Source organism: Sarcophilus harrisii, chromosome X, assembly GCF_902635505.1.
Source record: "Sarcophilus harrisii chromosome X, mSarHar1.11, whole genome shotgun sequence".
NCBI classification, from domain to species: Eukaryota; Metazoa; Chordata; class Mammalia; order Dasyuromorphia; family Dasyuridae; genus Sarcophilus; species Sarcophilus harrisii.
The window spans coordinates 62289163-62305916 of NC_045432.1; the positions used below are offsets into that span (position 1 = coordinate 62289163).

Below are 16754 nucleotides of genomic sequence, written 5' to 3' on the forward strand. Positions count from 1 at the left end.
GGAAGAAACAGACAGTAAAACTATACCAGCAGGAGACCTCGACTTTCCCTTCTCAGAACAAGATAAATTCGAACATAAGATAAATAAGAAATAAGTTAAGAAAATGAATAAACTTTTTGAAAAGTTAGATATGAGAGAGCTCTAGAACAGGAATAGAAGGAAATATACCTTTTGCTAAGCTGCACATGACACCTTTACAAAAACTGACCACATTTTGAACATAAAACCTTCACAACCAAATGCAGAAAGGCAAAATATTAAATGCATCCTTTTCAAGCCATAATCTAATTAATAAAAATGTAAATAAACACCCAATTAAAGAGCAAATTGAAAATCTTGAGTCAATGGAGAAATTGATAAAAATGAAAGTAAGAAAACTATTAAACTAATAAAACATAGAACAGGTTTTATAAAAAAATAAATAAACCACTGGTTAATTTGATTTAAAAAAGAGAGAAGAAAACCAACATAACAGTATCAAAAAATGAAATTAAAGCAATTATTAGGAGTTATTTTGCTTAATTATATGCCAATAAATCTAAAAATCTAAGTTAAATGGACAAATATGTACAAAAATATAAATTGCCCAAATTAGCAGAAGAGAAAATAGAATACTCTGACACTTGTAAGAGGGCTTGCCAACCCCCCGCCAGCCTTGGACATCACACGGGGCACGGCTCAGGTAATCCGAGGGTAGCCTTGTGAGGGTGAACAAGATGACGCTGGGAGGAAGGGGTTCCACATAAGGAATGCCGTGGCAGTTCCCAGGAGAGGCCTGCCGGACCTTAGAGGGGAGGACCTTGAATATCCTTATTAGGAAAGGAATGCACACAACTTATCTATGTGTAGCTTCCTGTAGAGAATCATGTATCTACTATAGGCTAGGATGTTATTATGCATGAAGTAGTAACTAGAAACAAGCACCAAGATGATAAAAGCACCTGCAGTCTTTGTAATAAACAGAGTCTCACACCACCCTGGCTCTCGCCCCTCATTGCTTGCAGTCTTTGCCACTTCAGGTGGACAGGCAGTGCTGGTCACATAAGGCCCCGTTCCACTCAGGAGTTAGGGCCACGAGCCCTAACAAACATTATCTTGGAAGGAGAAATTGAGTGAGCCAAAAATGAGCTCCCTAAGCAAAAATTCCCAGGACCAGATGGATTCACAAGTGAATTTTACCAAACATTTAAAGAACAATAAATTCTAATACTATATAAACTATTTGGGGGAAAAAAAAACAGGCAAAGAAGGAATACTATCAAACGTTTTACAATACAAATATGGTGCTGATACTTAAAGTAGGATGAATAAAGACAAAGAAAACTATAGACAAATTTCCCTAGTTGCAGAGCTGGTTCAACGTTAAGAAAAGATAAGCATATTTGACTATATCAATACAAAATCAATAAAAATCACATAATGATCTTGATAGATGGAGAAAAAGCTTTTAAAACGCTAGAAAGCATAGGAATAAATGGAGCTTTCCCTAAAATGATAAGTTGTATCTACCTAAAACCATCAGGAAGCATTATTTGTAATGGCATTAAATTAGGAACCTTTCCAATAACATCATAGGTAAACCAATGATGCCTATTATTATTAGTATTATCCAATGATGTTCAATAAATGTTAGCTATAATAATGAGAAGAAAAAAGAAATTGAAGGAATTAGACTAAGTAGGCAATGAGGAAACAAACTATCACTCTTTGAAGATAATATGATAATATACCTAGAGAATCCTAGAGAAGAATAAACTAAAAAACTATTTGAAATAATTAGCAACTTCACAAAGTTGCAAAATGTAAAACAAACCCATATAAAACAACAACATTTCTATACATTACCAACAAAATTCATGGAAGAGCTAGAAAGGGAAACTCTATTTAAAAAACTGCAGACAATACAAAACACTTGGGAGTCTACCTGCCAAGACAAACCCAGGAACACAATTACAAATTATTTTTACATAAATAAAGTCAGTCCTAAACAATTAGAGAAAACTGTTCATGGGGAAGCCAATATAAGAAAAATGACAACTTTATATAACTAAATTAATTTACTCATTCAATTCCATACCAATCAAACGCCCCCCAAAATTACCTTACAGAGCTAGAAAGAATAATAACAAAATTCATCTGGAAAAACAAAAGGTCAAGAATATCAAGGGAATGAAAAAACATGAAGGATGGTAGCTTAGCAGTGCCAGATCTCAAACTGAATGACAAAGTGGTAACCATCAAAACGATGTGATATTGGCTAAGAAATTGAGTTATGGATCAGTGGAATAGATTAAATAGACAATACATAGTAGTAAGTAACCATAGTAAACTAGTGCTTAAAAAAATCCAGAGAGCCAAGCTTTTGACAAAATTTGTTGACAAAATTGGAAAAGAGCTCGACAGAAAATAGATATAGATTAACATCTCACACAATATAAAAGATAAAATTAAAATGGGTTCATTATTTAGACATAAAGGGTGATGGCATAAGAAAATTAGGGAAGCATGGGATATTTTACCTGCGAAATTTATTGATAAATGAAAAATTTATGAAACACAAAAGATAGAGGACATTATGGGATGCTAAAAGGATATTTTATTACATTTAATGAAAAAGGTTTTGCACAAACAAAACTAATATAGTCAAAAATAGAAGGAAAGCAGAGAATCGTGGGAAAATTTATAATAGATTTCTCTGATAAAGGCCTCATTTTTCAAATATATAGAAAACTGAATCAAATTTGTAAAAATGTGAGTCATTCCCTAATTGATAAGTGGTCAAAGTATATGGACAGATAGCTTTCAGAAGAAGTCAAAGCTACCTATAGTCACATAAAAATTGCTCTAAATCACTACTGATTAGAGAAATGCAAATTAAAACAACTCTAATGTACCACTTCATACCTATCAGATTGGATAATGTGTCAGAAAAGGAAAAATGACAAATATTGGAGGGGATATAGGACTTCTGGTGGAATTATGAAATAATCCAAACCATCCTGGAGAACAATTTGGAACTGTGTACAAAGGGCTATAAAACTGCACACCTTTGACCCAGCAATATCACTAGTATATCCATATTGTAAAGACATCAAAGAGAAGGAAATATCTACAAAATGAATTATAGCAGCTCTTTTTTGGTGGCAAAGAATTGGAAATTAAGGGGATGCCCATCACTTGGGGAATGACTGAATGAATTATGGTGTACGATTGTAATGGAATATTATTGTACTTTAAGAAATGATGACCGTCAAAGGATATGAATAGGCAGTTTTCAGATGAAGAAATTAAAACCATTTCTAGTCATATAAAAATGCTCTAAATCATTATTGATCGGAGAAATATAAATTAAAACAACTCTGAGGTACCACTACATACCTCTCAGATTGGCGAAAATGACAGGAAAAGATAATGATGAATGTTGGAGGGATTGTGGGAAAACTGGGCCACTAACCATTGTTGTTGGAGTTGTGAACTGATCCAACCATTCTGGAAAACGATGTGGAACTATGCCCAAAGGGCTATCAAACTGTGCATGCCCTTTGACCCAGCAGTGTTTCTTCTGGGCCCCATATCCCAAAGAGGGAAAAGGAGGAAAAGGAACCCACATGTGCAACAATATTTGTAGTAGCTCTTTTTGTAAAGGCAAGCAATTGGAAATTGAGTGAATACCCATAAGCTGGGGAATGTCTGAATAAGTTATGGGATATGTATGTTATAGAATATTTTTGTTCTATAAGAAACAATCAGCAGGCTGATTTCAGAAAGGCCTTAAGAGATTCACATGAACTGATGTTGAATGAAGTGAGTAGAACCAAGACATCATTGTACATGGCAACAAGAAGATTATACGATGATCAATTCTGATGGACGTGGCTCTTTTCAACAGCAAGGTGATTCAGGCTAGTTCCAATGGTCTTGTGATGAAGAGAGCCATCTGCATCCAGGAAGGGGACTGGATGTGGATCACAACATAGCATTTTCACTTTTTGTTGCTGTTTGCTTGCATTTTGTTTACTTTCTCACTTTTTCCTTTTTGATCTGATTCTTCTTGTGCAGTATGATAATTGTGGAAATGTGTATAGAAGAATTGCATATGTTTAACATATATTGGATTACTTGTCATCTAAGGGAGGGGGTGAAAGGAAGGGAGGGGGTGAGAGGAACGGAGGAAGGAAAAAAACATTTTGAAAAACAAGGTTTTAGAAGGGTGAATGTTGAAAACTCTATGCGTGTGTTTTAAAGATAAAAAGCTTTATTAAAAAAAGAAATGATGACCAGGATGATTTTAGAAGAAAACCTGGGAAGACCTATATGAACTGATGAAAACAGAAATGAACAGCACCAGGAGAACATTGTATACACTAAAAGCAATAATGTATATAATGATCAACTGTGAATGGTTTAGCTATTCTCACCAATATAGTGATCTAAAATAATTCTGAAGGAGTTATGATGAAAAATGCTATCCATCTCCAGAGAAAGAACTTATGATGTGTCAATGCAGATAGAAGCATACGCTTTTTGCTTTATTATTCTTGTTTTTGTTTTTTGTTCTTTTACTCTGCATTTTCTTTTGCAAAATGGCTAATGTGAAAATATTTTGTATGACTGCACATGTAAAATCTGCATCAAATTGCTTGCCTTCTCAAGGATGAAGAAGAAGAGAGAGAATTTGATACTCAATTTTTAAAAAAAAAATGAAATGCTAAAATTTTTCTTTGCATATAATTGAAAAAATTGAAATATAAAAAGAAAGTAATAGATATGCTGCTGCCCAACATATGTGTCTTACAAAACTACCTATATTCTGACTTTAAAAATCTATGGTAAAACAAGTACATTGGAAGTCAATGCCCACATTAGCAGTGAAGTAGCTGAAATGAATGAGATGGACTTTATTTAGCTTACCAGATTTGTTCTAGTAATGTAATTATCTCTCCAACCAATAGCTCTTGAAATAATTCTACTTCTATTTTAACTGTTTATATTTATTTTGTTTTCATGTAACATCACTACAAATAATTGCACATAGAAAACATTTCCTATAGTTGATGAGAAATGTATAATAATAGTGTGGAAAATATCCCTAGTGGCTCCCCTCCCCATGCCTTCAAGGAGGGCGATATATTTGTGCAAGTGAAGATAGTCATATGTATTCTACTCAATTTTAAAGAAAATATTGAGGTAATAGGTCATGTGAAGAAGACAGAAAACTATCCCTTTTCTCCAAAACTCAAATTTCTCAAAATAATTATGTGCAAGAAATCAAAGAATTACAGCTGTCTCTACAGGTTAAGACAACAAGAAACTTAACAATATAAATATCTGATGAAGTAAAGGCAGAGAACAGCATTCCTTAATTGCTAACATGCTTCTTTAGTTGTCCTTCCTCCAGCAGCCCCAGCAGCACAGTGGGACACATGGGTTTGTGTTCTGGGTTCTACTCAGCAATTTCCTTGTTGCTGTGGCAGTCTTTCCTACCACAGTCCCCTGCGTCTATGCTTACTCTCCCGTTCTGTGGCAATAAAGAAAAGAGCCTCAATTCTAGATCTTCCCTAGGAAGTGGGAGTAAAAGAAAGCGGAAGGGTTCTGTGACAGCATGTTGTGCTTTATGAGTATTCAGCCAGAGAATTAAGGATCAGAGAGAACTGAGCAAGACAACAGCATATGTATGGTGCTATTCTATGACTGATAACCAGCCGTATCCAGTTCTGTTACTTAAGAAAGAGAGTGATGCTGATGAAAAGTTAATTCCCAAATGTGGGACAAGACTGAGGCAATCTTGAAGTCTAGTCCTCAGGTGATCCACGGTCATCAAAGGTGAAGAAATCCTACAGTTACCAATAAGGGAATCTAAAGAGGGGGAAAACCCCCCTGAAATTACTGAAGATGTTAGAAGGAAGTTGAAAACCTTAAACACAGGCAGATAAATCAAAAAGTGTTATGTTAACAACAGTGGGGAAAATGGCTTCCAGGATATCTCATTGAATCGACACCTGAGAAGACAGACCCTGTGGATTCCCAAAACAGCACAGAACCACAATAAGATGTTCCTGAATAGTTCAAGACAGAAACAAGAATCATAAAAGCAGAATTTATGCCTGCACAATAGAAATAATTGACAGAATCAAAAATACATGGTGACAAGTCTCTCCAAACAAATGTAAGAGAATACAGATGACTGGGAATACAAAAACACAAAAGTGAACAATCTGGGAAAAAAGAAGAAGCAAAAAGCAGCAATATTAAAAGAAAGCATGATCTCCATAGAAGCAAAATGTTTTGATCCTTAAAATAGAATACATAGATCTTAAGGATCATAGGTCTCCCAGAAAAACGACAAGCCAAAAAACCCAAATACCACACTACAAGAAACAATATAAGAATTTCTGAACTCAGAAAACAGTGCCAACCAAAAGAATCCACAGATCATCACCAGAATTTTTCTTAAAAAATACTATAAATTTCAAGACACAAAATTTGTAGATTTGTAGTTAAATTTAACTAGTAGCTTTCCAATAAAATCAGGTGTAAATAAATTTCTATTATCATTACTCATTGACATAGTAGTAGAAATGCTAGCTATTTCAATAAAATGAGAAAAAGAAAATGAGGGAATGAGCATGGAAAACAGAATTATTCTCTTCTGTCGATGGTATACTGTTTACTTATAGAACGAACTCTAGGGAGTCAACTAAAATAATTAATTGAAATTATGAACTTCAGCAAAGTTGCAGAATATAAAATAAATCTACAGAAATTGTTATTATTTACCAAATTTCATCAGGAACATATAGAAAGAGACATTTCATTTAAAATGACTATAGATCTGAGGTATCACTACACAGTTTTCAGATTGGCTAAAATGACAGAAAAAGATAATGATAAATGTTGGAGAGGATGTGGGAAAACTTTTGAACCTATAATCTGCTATTAGATCTATGCCCCAAAAAGATTAAAGAAAGAGAGAAAGGACCCATATGTGCAGAAATATTTAATACAGCTCTTTGGGTGGAACCTATCAAGTGAGGAATGGCTGAGTAAGTTAAGCTATATGAATGAAATTTTGTGCTCTTGTGTCATAAAGCACAAAGAAGGTGATGGTTCCAAAGAAACCTGGGAAAACTTGAATGAAGCAGAGTGAAGTGAGCACAACAAAAAGAACAATTTATACAGTGACAATATTATTGTAAAGACAAACAACTTTGAAAGACTTAAGAACACTGATCAAGGAGGAGTGAAGGGAATAAACATTTATTAACTGCCTCCTATGTGCCAGATACTGTGATCAGTACTTAAGAAATAGTATTTCATTTGAGCCTCACAATGATCCTGTGAGATAGGTTCTATTACTATTCCTATTTTGCAGTTGAGAAAATATTCAGAAATTATCAGGATCACCCAATTACTAAATGTCTGAGGTCAAATCTGAATTAAAATCTTCCTGTCTTGAAGTCCATCACTCTATCAACTTCATCGTTTAGTTGTCTGACCATGACTCTAGATGATTTATGGTGCAATATGGTACCCACCCTCATTAGAGCGGTGACAGACGCAGAATGTAGATTGAGACAAACATATTTTTTCAACTTAGCTAATATGTAAATTCGTTTACCACAGTTTTTTTTTTGTTTCTTTCTCATGATGGGGAGGTGGTAAATTGGGGGTAAAAGGAAGATTTCGTTGACTGAATAAATAACATTTGATTTTTTTGAACTCTAAAATTCAGAAAAAGTAAGAAAGGGGAAAGGGGAACTTTGAGGGGAAAGGGAAGCTAGTCTCTGGAAGTAGAATTATCTTAATGTAGATTAAACAAAAATAAATGGAGACAAAGTACTGAATTTACAGAATAAGAGGAACAAAAAATTCTAATAAAAAACCAATATTAGAGATATATGAAACTAACTCTCATAATGGGGCACAGATATTGCACAGAAATGCAAAAAGGCAGACATAGTAAACATATTCTTTATAGACCCTAACACAAGAAAAATAGTCATCAGTTCAGGGAGATCAAAACATACAGACCCAAACAGGCACTTGACAATGGAATCCTAAATAATCAGTGGGTCCAAGAACAAATCATAGAAACAATAATTATGTGAAGGCAAATTATAATGATGAAATGACATAGCAAAATTTCTGGGATGCAGAAAACGGGCCTGGGGGAGAATTATAATCCTAAAAATATATATATTAACAAAAAAAGAAGAAAATTAGTAAACTGAATATACATTTTAAAAATGAGAAAACCAACAAATATAAAATAAGCAAAAAGAGGAGATACTGAAAATTAAACAAGGAACAAACTAGAAACATACATATGATATATACGTGTGTGTATGTGATAAACAAAATTAAAGGCTGGTTCTTTGAAATGACTAACAAAATTGATAACCTAACATAAAAAGGGCAGAAAATTAAACCAACAAAAAAGCAAATGAGTAAAGTGAAATTACACACACACACACACACATATCAAGAAAAAATGACCACAACAACTGAAGAAATAAAGAGAAGTATTGGAACCTACTACAGATAGATGCTAACAAAACTAAGAACAGAAAAGAGAGAGAAATCACTTCACAAATGTAAATGGCCAGATTATCAGAAGACCAAAGATCAATCTAAAATAATCCAATCTGAGAAAAGGAAATGAAAATTGTTGAAAAAATTATGAAAGGAAAAATCTCTTCATTTTTATAGATGCACAGGAGATTTCTATTACTTTTAAAGAATAATTCTCAAAAATTGAGAAAGAAAGCACCTTACCATAGTCTCTTTGTGATAATAATAGATAGCATTTACATAGCATTTCCAGGCTTGCAAAGTACTGCACACATGTTATCTCATTTGCTCCTCACAACAACCCCAAGAAGTAGGTGTTAATATTATTCCCACTTTACAGTGGAGGAAATTGAGTCACAGAAAGGTTAAAGGACTTGCTCAGGTTACACAACTATTAAGTGTTTGAAACAGGAGTTGGCCTTGAATTGTCTTGACTCCTGTCCATTCTTTTCCCTTCAGAACTAAGAAGAACAAGTTAAGTCTCTTCTGCCTGAGAACTCCTGAAATAATCAGACAGTTATCAAGTTTCTCTTGGACATAAGATCACTTGGACATGAGATCACAGAGGTACAAAGGTTTCAACTGGCTTCCAAGGGATCCACTATACAAAAAAGCTAAGAATATCTCACTTTTCTTTATTAGAGGTGGGGTCACTCTTAAATGCTAGGCGACCCGATAAATTTTTGGAGAAAGCGGGAATCAAGGAGGCATTTTTACACTGAAAAGACATCTTACAAGGAAGAAGCATAGTGCCATGAAAAGAACGTGGAAATTGGAGTCAGGAGACCAAAGGTAGGGTAGTTTCTGTCCCTAACACTTACTAACTGTATAGTTTTGGACAAGTCCCTTCCTATCAGAACCTCAGCTTGTTCTTCTTTGAAAATGGGGGAGGGGGCATCTCTCATTCATTGATCAATGTCATGTGTCCCTCACCCATATAGCAACATCATTCAAGATTTCTTGGAATATGCAAAACAGAAATGGCCGTGTCCAATGAACCTCTGATAGCAAACATAAGGTGAGGCATAAAGCAAGGAGAAAGGAGTTATGTGCTCCCTAAAGGTTTCTGCCACTGTGATAGAGAAGAATCTACCACAGAGTCCAGCTAGAGGAGAATTCCTTGTGGATCGTGCCATTGGGTTCAATCCAAGCTATCAACAAGCATATGGGGAGGGGAAGAAATGCTCTAAACCACTAACAATTAGAGATATACAAACGAAAGCAACTTTGAGGTTCTACCTCACACTGATCAGACCGGCAAAAAGACAAAAGAGGAAAATGACTAATGTCGAAGGGTCTGTTGGAAAACAGATACTGCTCTGCATTGTTGGTGAATCTGTGAATTGGTCCAGCCGTTCTGGAAAGTAATTTGGAAGTATGCTTCAAATGTTACTCTTTGATACAGCTATACCACTACTAAGTACATGTCCCCAGTAAGATCAAAGAAAGTAGAAAGGGACATATATGTAAAAAAAAATCTTTATAGCAACTTTTTTTGTGGTAGCCAAAAATTGGAAACTAGAGGAATTTAGTTTGTCCTATTGGAGACTGGCTAAATAAATTGTGGATTAAGAGTGTCACGGAATATCGCCATGCCATAATAAATTATGAGACGGACAGTTCAGAGGAAACTGGGAAGATCTTTCTGAACTGATACAGAACAAAGTGAGAAGAACCAGGGAAACAATTCATACAAAGATAACAACATTATAGAGAAAACCATTCTGCTGTGCCTTCGTGCCTCATATATAATGGTTAAGCAAGATTATATTTCACTCCTTATTAGAATTTAGAATAAGCAGTTCCCTGAATTTAGTTCCTCCTTAACAGGATCCACTGACAGTTTCGCAAATGGGTCATTCATTTTATGTGTTTCAGGTTGTCTGTACATATTGATGTGCTTGGTTCCCACTCTATCTGCTACTGAATTTTCTTTCTAGCTGTTGCCTGCTTTTGCCTGGGAAGGACACACAAGACAGAACTTCTCCATTTCTTTTACAGGCTACAGCATAAGAGTTTTGCTACTCCCAAACAATACATTCTGTGCTCAAAATATTTTAAAACCATGATCAAATTCTGATGCTCTCAGTACACTCAACAATTTTTTAAAACAAATTAAATGAAGAGACAGCATTTCCCCCTAATTCCTTAAGAGGAATTATAAGGAAAAGTAGCCAAAGAATTTCTGAGACAGGGGTAGAATCCAAGGATACAATTCACATGCTAAGGACAAACATGCAGCTGTTTTTTTCCTTCCAGATTTTCAAGAAAGACAGGGAAATGTTGTAAGAGAACTAATCATTGGTTCAACTCCTCCCAGCTCTGCCAAACTCTATAATCTGGGGTAAATAAATCACTCGATGAACATTTATTAAATTCCTACCATTAGCTAGCTACTGGACTAGGCATTAGGGATACTAAGACGCGTATGAGATATTCTTTCTCTTAAAGAATTTCACATTCTGTTGAATGGAGCAACACGTTTACAACAATAGAAATAATATAGATAGTCCATACTTACATATGGTGAAAGTATCTTTTAATATATAATATTGTTAATATTATGATTTTATATATTATATATCATACAATATAAACAATATAGACAAAGTTCACAAAAGATACATTTAGCAGAGGCAAGGGACCAATAAAGTCCTTGCAATTGAGTCTTCTGCTCTTCACTCTTCCCTATATGTAAATATGGACTAATACTTTTATATTATCTCCCTCTATAAAAGCCAGCCTCAGGGATCCGGCCAGGAGCTGCTCTGTTCATTTTCCAGAACCTCTGCTTTATACTTGCTCTAAGATTTGGGTAGGTCACTTTACCTCTAAATGCTCCAGGCAAATCTCTATGGTTAGAAGTTCTAAACTACTTGCTTCTCTACCTTGAAAGATGGAGTGGTCCCCTGGGGAGCTTTCTATACTAATGCAATCCCTGTTCCAGATTAAATTAAAAAACCCCAAAATCCTCTATATGATTTATATCCTTTATAATGGCAACCTGGCACAGCAGAAAGAACATTGATGTTGGAGGCAGAGAACCTCATTTTGAAACCTAGCTCTGATGTATACAATGAAGGTGATTATGGGACAAGTCCTATAATCATCCTGGGCAATGGCTTCCTTGCCTGCAAAACATTAATAATAACTGAAATTTACACCGTGTTTTAAAATCAGCCAAGTGTTTACCCCATTGATTTGTTTGTGCCTCAAATAATCCAACGAGGGTACTAATACCGGCATTCCCACCCTCGTTTTCTAGGCGGCAAAGTCAAGACTCAGATAAGGGAGATGATTGGTTTGGGTCCCATAGCCAGCAGGATATCAGAGACAAGATGAAATGCTAGATGCTCCTGGCCAGGTAAGGCTCTTGATTTACTTGGCTGCATTACCTCGCTAGTCTCCAAGACACCTCCCAGCTTGAGATTTTCTCATTCCATGTACTGCCAAGTGCTATCTAAATAGAAAGAAACATCATTACTTCAAATGACAGACGTACTTGATGGAGCGGAATCATTTCTTCCACCTTGCCCACCCCCATTCTCTGAACTGTGACTGAAGCCAGGTTCATTGGAGAGGTAGGTGCCGAGTCAGAGCTAATAAATCACATTGAACTCCCAGACGCAATGTATATACATAGATTGCTTTAATCTGTCGGCCATTCCATCAAGGGGGTTGTGTCTGTGTGTTTTACACCATCAAATACTACTTCTATTACCTACCTACAAAAAAAGCCTGCCTCAGATTAAGATCATGTCTAAGGGATTTGGCTAGAACTGTCTTGCTAGTCTGTGCTGAAGCAGAATGAGAGAGAAGGCTGGAAAGGAAGGGATACTGAGGCCAGCTGGGAGAGGGCCTCAAATGCAAAGCTAGGCAGATGATCAAAATAGGCCCCTGCTGCACTACCCCAGCTAGTCTACAAGTGGCCCCACCTCCTAATGCGTACAATGTTCACCGGTCCTTCTTTTGCTTCTCAGGGTCCATGCAGGGACACAGTGGGTGCTGTGAAGCTCCAGGAGGCTGAAGAAATATAGTCGCAGTGGGGTTTTGTTTCTATTTTTATTAAAATTCTTCCTTGCCCACATCTTCATCTTTATTTAGATCTTGCCTTTTGAGAGCTGGACTTGAGATAGTGTGCTCCTTTTCTAAGTGGGGCTGCAAAGGACATTGAAGAAAATAGGACTGACATTTCCAGAATGGCTCTTTGGGAAGAGCTTGAAATCATATACAATTGTCACTGAAACCAGGCTTTCTCTTTTTGTGAATGTGATTTGAATTGGTAATTGGGACTTGCATTTTAGTGCATCCAGAAAGGGGTAGTTTGTTCTCTAGGAGGACTAAGAGCTATAAATACGTTCTAGTCACCAGAATATGAGGAAGTTACAATGAAAGCAATTAAACTATATCACAGAAATGCCAGTGCCATCACATTTAGAATCTGACCGTTCTGGAGAGGGACCAGACCCTGGAGATCGTTTGGCCCAGTATTGTCAAACCCACAACGTACTGAGGGCTGACAAAATAGCCCAGTTATTTAACATGGACTGTTCTGCCCCCTCTGAAGCCTCAGCAAAAGATCTCCCAGAGGCTCGAGGGAACACAGTTCAAAGGGAATGGGGGAGCCAGGAGGGGAGGAAGGACATCCAAAAAGAAAAACAAAACAAAACAGCAGGAATCGCCCAATTTAACGATTCTAATATTTTTATCACTGTCTTAAAGACATGAATTGCATGTTGATCAAAATCTCAGGTCCCTACAGAGAAGTTTCTTGTGTCCCGAATCTCTCTTCTCTTCATCAAAATTCAAAAAGCGAACTTCCAGCGCCAGTCTTTGCCAATGGTTCTACTATTCCCTTCCAAACAGTTAACCGGCGTGCTTCAGTTCCAGCCACAACACCTTCATCTCAGACACAGGGAAGTGAACGGAGAGCATTCTTCTGAAAGCAGTGTAACATCTGGTTAGAAATAGGCACTAAGCAAGCACAGGATTAATGTTAGAGGAAGAGCTTCTAAAAATAGGGGAATCCAATTCAACCACATTCCCCCTTTGGCAATGAACTTTGGAAACAGTAATGGAGCTCACACTTCATTAATTCAAAGTAATTAGAGGGCGGTCAGTCTAAATTACAGACGGTTGTCAGAGAAATAGAGTTTTGTGCTTTTGAAGTAGGCCGATATGAACTTTTGCCAAGCGATGGAACCTATAGGCCTTGCTTTAATGCACAGGCATGGTAGGTATTAATGGGCCCAGTTACTGCTGACATATAAAATAACTTTGAAAGAGCTTGAGAATTGTGCCTCGACTTGTTTTCATCATTTAAGATTTTTAAAAAATCTTGGGAATATTGAGTGATTTTAGAGATTTAACCTGCATTTACAAATGCATAAGCTCCAGGGGTCCAAACAAACAAAAAACTGAGTATAATTTGCAGGAGAGCAGATTTCAGCTCCATATAAGTGTAGGAAGGCTCTGGCACACGACCAGACCACCTGAGATGGCATATCTCCTTGCTGACAGGTTGGGAGCCTCTGGATTGCAGAAGACTCCCCTGGCACCTGCCCAGACATTCTGCAAGTGGACTAGTGTACATGACTGGGAGGAGCCTTTTTCCATTGCTTGCATAGTCATAATTGTCAGTGTCTTTAAAAAGGGTTGGAGTCAGGACTGGTTAGGACTTGGGTAAGATTAATATCTGAAGAAGGAAGTGACTTCTTCCCTCACACCATGCAATAACAGGGCAGGGCCTTTGAACTTTCTCACCCTCTCAAGACATACCCCCACCTTTCCCCAGAAACGGGCCTGGATCTTTGATTTATTGACTCCTTTGCTATATATCCCATCTAAGGTACAGAGAATGGAGTCTCTGGCCTCGTGGGGATCTAGAGAAACAGGAATTCAGGAATCTAAGCCTGATGCTACATCCATACCAGCAATTACTCTCCAGGGAACAGTTTTAGGACATCTGCCCAATAGAAGGCAGAAGCGATGGAACTTTTAGAGGTAAATGAACCAGTTGGCACCAATGCTATGTAGGAACTGAGCTAAACTATGAGTTTAATCCCTACAGATTGAGGTGATGTGCAGTGATTGTATCCTTGAAGTGCGAAGGGAAATTTTTGTACATTTCGTCTTACAATATCTTTGTAGTGAATTGCCATTTGCAAATGTTAATTCAATGTTAAATAGTTAACTGGGAAAAGGGTACTAGTTGCTGGGCCCCTAAAATCGTAGGGGGAGCAGAACATGGTTCACAGAAGATCAAGCCAATGGCAGAGAAGAGACACCCCAAAATCCCTACAGGGCACCTGAGAACTTTGAGGAGAGTCCTAGCTCTGAGATAATCGAATCATCTCAAGTCAGCCCTGTCACCTAAGGAAACACTTCTTGAAACTATTAAAGTTACCTGATAAGTAGAAAGTAGAAAGAGTTGCTTAAGGGTACAGCAAACTCCTCTTCCCTAAAAGACTTCAAGAATAAGCTGGAGGATTGGCCGTTAGGAATGTTGTGACCATCACTTATGTGGTGTTTGGATGCTTTAAAAAACATTTTCCTATTTATTAGTTCAATTTTCTCCTCACAGCAACATTGTGAAATGGTTCCTCTATCCATCATTACTCCCACTGGACAATTTTTTTAAAAAAACTAATGTGCAAGAGAGTTTAAGCATTTTACCCATTGTCACACATCTAGTAAGTGTTGGAGACTGGCTTTAAACCCAAGACTCTCGAGAGAAGGTTGTAAAGGGGATTCCTATTCTGGTACAGGTTGTACATAATGACCTCTGACCACAATAGCTTTCCAATTCGGAGTTTCTCGGCAAAGAACGGACTTTCATACATGAAGATGATACTTTTTTGACTCTGGATTTCTACCCCGCCCCCCCCCCACACCCTTACCCTAGCAATGAAAATGGAACATGCTTGCCTGATAACACCACTGACTGGAATTGGCTTTCATTATCCTTCTGCATATACACTTGACAAGCTGCACAGAGCAAGGAACACTGGCTTGTGAGAGTCAGACAAGTTGGGTTCAAATCTCACTTAAATCACTTAACCACCTAGTTCTCAAATGAGAAGGTTGTACCCAAAGGCTCTTGTCTAGATCTGTGATCTAAATGAAAAAATCCACAAGTGACTTGAGAAATCTGTTGGCATTCCTAAAAAGCTGGCCTAAGTAAGGGATGCTTGTATGGGAGATGTAGGAAAGGCAGAGGGAAGTCTTCCGATCCATATTTAAATGCTTTAAATGGAGCTCTATGAAATGGACATTATAGGACTAATACAGTAAAGCTGTAACACCCTTTGAGCTACTTCCTAGGCTTCATCAGTCACTTTTATGACATTTCCTTAGGATCAATTGGTTACAGGGAGATTTCCTAAGAATCCTTCAGTATATGAAAGATTTTTATATATAGATGATCCAAGCAGCTGCTCTCGATTTCCACTGGGTGTAGAAGAGGAAATTAGCTTAAACTGTAACATGAGGGCTTCAGTTAGGCAGGAAAAGGTACTGCCAGTCAATTTTATTAAACCAGGAAGTCTGAGAAATCTCCTGGGGAGAACTTTATATATAGATCTTCCTTGTTTGGGATGAGTTCATTAGAGGGCTGGCCTACACACTGAAGGAGAAGACAGCTGCCTGTGTGATATAACCCGGGGTGTGTGGGGAGGGCTTCCTTGCCCTCCCCCTATTTCCTTCAAGCACCTGTCCCTATTACATGATGTTGGGCTTTTGAGTGAAAAAAGAACTTAGAACTGATCTAGTCCAAACAGACTTATTTTGCAAAGGAGGAAAGTGAGGCCCAGAGAGAAGAAGGTTCCAAAATCATGTAGAAAATAAGTAGTAGAACCAGAATTCAAATGCAGGTCCACTCGCTTAAATGCTATATATTTCATTCAAGGTACTTCTGAAAGGTCATTCACTCATGCCTATATATGACTTAATTTAAAAGGTTTTCAGTGTAACAACTAGAAAAGACTGGTTCAGAGCATGGGGAACTGTCCGAGGACAGAAAAAGTCCATGTGGGTAGGTACCATGAAGACTTAAGAAGGGACAGAGAAGGAGGAAAGGACAGAATTTAAGTTTAAGACAAACTGTCAACTTTACATGAAACTCTGCCTGGAAGCAGGAAATATAAATACATGAAATCTCAAGATCACCTATGGTATGAGGTTTC

The 16754-nt window shown here is 37.1% G+C and overlaps 1 long non-coding RNA gene across 9 annotated transcripts in view; it reads right to left on the reverse strand.

Moving 5' to 3' along the window:
- Nucleotides 1-16754, reverse strand: part of LOC116420275 — a 217052-nt gene that overhangs the window by 106813 nt on the left and 93485 nt on the right. For 2 of the 9 annotated variants that reach the window (XR_004230575.1, XR_004230574.1), the window contains exons 6-8: nt 13332-13510; nt 12507-12729; nt 11967-12031 (exon numbers count right to left, since the gene is read on the reverse strand). The exons of 1 other annotated variant lie outside the window; for it this stretch is intronic. This is a non-coding gene — a long non-coding RNA (uncharacterized LOC116420275). Of the gene's footprint in view, nt 1-11966; nt 12032-12506; nt 12730-13171; nt 13511-15498; nt 15559-16754 lie in introns of those variants that run through there. 6 more of the 9 variants (XR_004230579.1, XR_004230580.1, XR_004230577.1 and 3 more) reach the window with 6 other exon arrangements.